Source organism: Lolium perenne, chromosome 3, assembly GCF_019359855.2.
Source record: "Lolium perenne isolate Kyuss_39 chromosome 3, Kyuss_2.0, whole genome shotgun sequence".
Taxonomy (NCBI): domain Eukaryota; kingdom Viridiplantae; phylum Streptophyta; class Magnoliopsida; order Poales; family Poaceae; genus Lolium; species Lolium perenne.
Window position 1 is genome coordinate 73,858,003 of NC_067246.2, and position 4,763 is coordinate 73,862,765.

The 4,763-nt window shown below is 42.9% G+C and overlaps 1 non-coding gene across 1 annotated transcript; it reads left to right on the forward strand.

The window, feature by feature from the left end:
• The first annotated feature begins 3,612 nt into the window (after positions 1-3,612).
• Positions 3,613-3,737, forward strand: LOC127346317 (small nucleolar RNA snoR83). Its single transcript, XR_007879484.1, has one exon. It is a non-coding gene; the product is annotated as a small nucleolar RNA snoR83 (small nucleolar RNA).
• Positions 3,738-4,763: the final 1,026 nt, after the last annotated feature.

The window sequence follows — 4,763 nt, forward strand, 5'->3', positions numbered from 1 at the left end:
TTGCTTTTTTTTTTGTTTAGTTTACAGGTAGCTACCCGAACCTGCCGTTCGGGTATACTGATGTTGCTTCTGCCATGCAGGTGCTTGCCAATTTGCTGGTTCGTGAAGTTATTACATTATTTTCCAATTTAATCTTTTCTATCAGTTGTGTAATTATTGATTGGCATACATTAAAGGTATTTCATGCATACATTGTTACGTTCCCGCAGCAAGGCGCGGGAAATCATCTAGTAGGATTAATTGTGATGGAAAAAACCTCCTATGTCATTTCCCCCTTTTTTGTTTGTATTCGTATTCACAACATGAAATTCCCATTGTAAATATGAAAATATTATCCAATTATTTAGGTTGGTTTTACATTTTGATATTTCAGAATTTTGATGTTTCACATGAAATTTGGCACATTATGAATTCTTAGCATTGCCATTTATATATGGTTTTTCACATTATAAATCACCAAAAACATAAACCACTGTATAAAAATGGACTAGGGTCAATGTTAAATTGTTTTAGATAGTTTAATATTTAATATGAACTGTTCATGGCGCAGGGTTCAAATCAGACTTGGCACCATAGTTCACTGTTTAAAATGGATGTTGTCTAACATATAGGAAATTATGAAAAATATATATAAAAGTTGAAGCATTCTACAAAAAGAAATGCTGAACTTTAGTGAGCATACAAATAATTAAGAACATTCACCATGGTTTTTCTTCAATTCTTTTAAATTATATGTGAAGTTTTGTCAAATTATAATTTTCTAGAATAGTTTTGATGTTTTTTATTTGTGTTTTTTTCTGCTTTAAACTTTTGTTTTTAAATTGGGACCTAGTTTATCTGTTTATCCTACATGTCCATCATCTTTGTTCTTAAGAAACTGGGCTTGACAATCAATCATTCCAACAAAAGTGGACATGGATATTCCGCAAGCAATAAAGTTCATGGACAGGACACACCTATGCCATCTATCTTCAGTTTATCTGCCTCCTGTGGGTAACAAAGGTAGGAGCAACGTCTAAATCCGTAGAGGATGGGGTGTGAGACAGTATTGTTCACGCTAAGTTAGACGCGAAGGAACCAAAAGCTAGTACAGTCCAGACAGGTATCCAACAGCATAATCCTGCATCTATTGGTTCTCCCACTTCAGGTAGTAGTACCTGTATTCCTGCAAAAAAGAAGTGCGAGTAGTACTTGCACTCAAGAATCCCATTTCTCTTCTCTTCTTTTCTGTGCTACGAAGAAGAATCCAATCCGTTGGACTTTCAATGGCAGTAACATCAGTTTGGATAGCCAAACAGAACATAAGAAAAGGAGACACGCATATTCATTTTCAGATGCCTCTTAGGCTCTTTCAGTTATTTTTTTTTGCGGAGAAAACTCTGGGTACTATATCATGAGAGGTCAATGATCATGATCTACATTCGGTCTGCGTCAAAATCAATGTCGCTTCACCAGTGATATACAATCTGAACACCTGTTCTCTTGGAATGCGACGCTCCAGCTGCCAGGAACAACAGTTCAGGTCGTCACACGTTTCTTGCCCGTCGACCAAATGTTTTACATGACAAGAACGGCGTCAGATATTCAGATCAAGTGGATTTGCATCGCGCGCTGACACTGCTTTCAGAATTTGACACGTACATCTGTAGATCATCGCCCGTCTTTTTCTGAGCCGGCGGATACAAGTCTCGTCATTCTGTGAGAATGCAGCAGGTTGGTGTTGGATTGAGAAAATAATGGCAATGTTCAGACTTTAGACGGGAGTACCTTGTACCGGTCGGCCGGTCGAGGTATTCAACCCATACGTACAGAAGTACACAACGGGTGGCTGTCATAAAACAAACTGTGCCTGTCAAGAAAGTCTACACATTCAGATAGAACAGGAACAACACCCCGTGGAGAATATCCTTGGAAAAAATCGGTGAGCTGAGGCCCGGGTTCAACAGTCTCTGGACCTGACCTAACTTTTTGAAATCAGTGAGCTGAGGCCCGAATGTTGGATGCAGCGGAGACTCAAGCTTGCTTGAGGGTATGCGACCTAAAGACATTGCTCCACTAATCTTTGGGCTCTCATAGAAGAAAAAAATGCACGCTTTTCGCAAAGCTTTGGAAGATGATTTTTGGATTTCCTAAATCAACACCCAAAATGTACTCTCCGTTGATCACATCTTCCGGTTCTACAAGCTTTGGGAGTTGCTTGTCAATGCACAATTGAATGAGGACACCTCGGATAGCATCATGTGAAAGCTAACCAATGATGGTTCCTACTTGGCAAGATCGGCGTACAAAAGAACTTAGAAGCTATCTGATGCCTTGGTTTGGAAACCATGCGAACCTCTCAAGTGCAAGACTTTTTCTTGGTTGATTATCTAATAGTTTGGACGGTAGATAAGCTAGATTAAAGAGGAATTCAAAAATTGTCGGTTTTGCAAGCTTTGTAACCAACAACAAGAGTGGGCCGCTCATCTTCTATTCTAGTGCTGGTTCATTGTCAAGGTTTGTTTCTCCTTGAAGGAATGGCTTGGCCTCTATGGCATCGACCCGAGGGGTTGGCATACCATTAACACAGTCAAAGAATGGCGAGTTAAGGTGATCCACAAAAGAGGGCAATCAAGGAAAGTTGCGGCGTCGATTGCGATGCTAGTCTCTTGAAAGATTTGGAAGGAAATAAATAGTCAGGATTTCTGAAACAAATCCGTTAGTACATGTAACTTATGGAGAAGATCAAAGAGGAGGTGGAGCCTCGCCAAAGCTACAGGGCGGTGTAGTTTTTTACCACGAGAGTAGGCTTGTAGTTTGTGTATTGGAATGCTGGACAAGATGTTGGCCTTGATCTTTTTGTCAAGTCTTGGGTTGTAAAACTTCTAAAAACTCCTCCTGATTCAATAAAATAACAAACTTTTTGCCTTGTTTTTGTTGTTTTTGAGGGTGACTTTTTGCCTTGTTAAAAAATAATAAAGACACAAGCAGAGGGAAGATGTGGGCTGCGCGCGACAAGTCACCCCACCTGTCCTGTGAGTTCAATGCCCTTAAGCCCGATAACGATGCCGAGGAAGAAAGCGGCACTTCGTCCTTACGGCAGCCCACGTTAAGACAATAAGCTGGCAACCAGCCCTCTGGGCTAGCTAGGGCTCAGACTGCGGCCCGTTTAAGTGCCCTCCTCGCGAAGCAGGGCCACGGCGCAGCGACGGCCTGCCTTCTCCCCTTTATATGAGCCAGTCGCGGTGCCAGTTCTCCCATCGCCCCTCGCTCTCGCCGCCGCAATGGAGGAAACCTAAACCTAGATCCCCTTGTGCATCGTTCTTGCTGTGTTCTGACGTTTTAGCGGCGCCGCTTGCTTCTTCTCCTCGTTCTCGTTTTTACTTTCGTTTTTCTCCTTTCGATTTTGTTTCGCAATACTGTGATGTGCATCATCGCCTTCGAGAGAACCGGGCGGATTCAATCTCGTGCCGTGCTGGTTCCGTTGCGGGCGTAGACCGATCTAGAGCCTCCACCGTGTCTCACCCTCCATCTTCTGTTGCTGGGTGTCGGATTGGTTCTTGAACATTTTCAATCTCTGCTATTCTTTGGTTTTTAGTATTTTGATGATGATGTTCGTCCATGGCCTCCATAATCCCGGATTAACTCGCTTAGCTGTTCTTCTGATTCATGGGAGGCCGACAGCGATGTCTGGGAGTTTCGCTGATAGCGCCTTCTTTACCAGTGGAGGTGCTTCATTAGTAACTCGCCACACAAACAATCCATGATTTTATCATCTCTGTTTACTTTTTTTTTGTTTCGTACTTTTGTCGAGCGTTTCTCTGCGGAAACAGATCTATTCTGTAGTATAGTCTCAGTCCCTGGTTACATATAATGAATCTGACAGTGTTAATATTCTAAGCGGCAACATCTATTACCGCAGATTTGACCTGTATTATTTTGTTGTCTGATGCCACCATACGAAAGACGAACGAATCTATTTAAATCAGAAGTGTAGACCTGAATGGCCGTCAGATAAAACACGAATGTTTCTTCATAGCTTGCTTGAGCGGCGACATTTCGCAGTGAGAACGCGGATGGCAAGCAAAATCTGCTGCAATAGACAGGAAATGTTTCTCAGCAGTCCAGCACTGGGTACTGAACTTCCGAAACAGATAGCCGAGCTGACTTCATCCACCAAGCACAACGGCAGGACAAAGATTTAATTGCAGAAAACGTCAATTGAGATTGAATTGCTCATCGTAATGACAGCTCGGACCCATTTGTTGGGGTGAGCAGGCAGAATCATGGACTAGGTCATACCCGCAAGCACTGGCGGAGGGTCATGGAGGCCAAACTGGGTCCAAAACTACAAATTTCGAGGGTCATGGAGGCCAAACTTGGTCCAAAACTACAAATTTCTTTTAAGAGCACCGAAACCGAATAAACTGAGTTCAGTCTCCTGAAAAACGAAATGAGAGTGCATTTAGGCACGGCGCAGAACAGAAACCAAATCGAACTCGTGAAACAGAAACTGAACTCGCGAAAATCAAACATCGCGGAAATCGTTTTTCGTGATTGGAGTTGATTTCATCTGATCAAGCTTATAATCGTTCATAATTTACAATAATAGTGCCAAAATACATCCGCATTGGACCTGCATTACGTACTACGGACCTAATTAGCCTAGAAATTTAGGTACCGGAGACTATAATGTCACTGGGGCGTCGGCGGAGGGTTTTTGGTCGCCGGCGGTTGCTAGGCGACGACGAGCGCCGCCACCTTGATGGCCGCCGTGCCGGAGG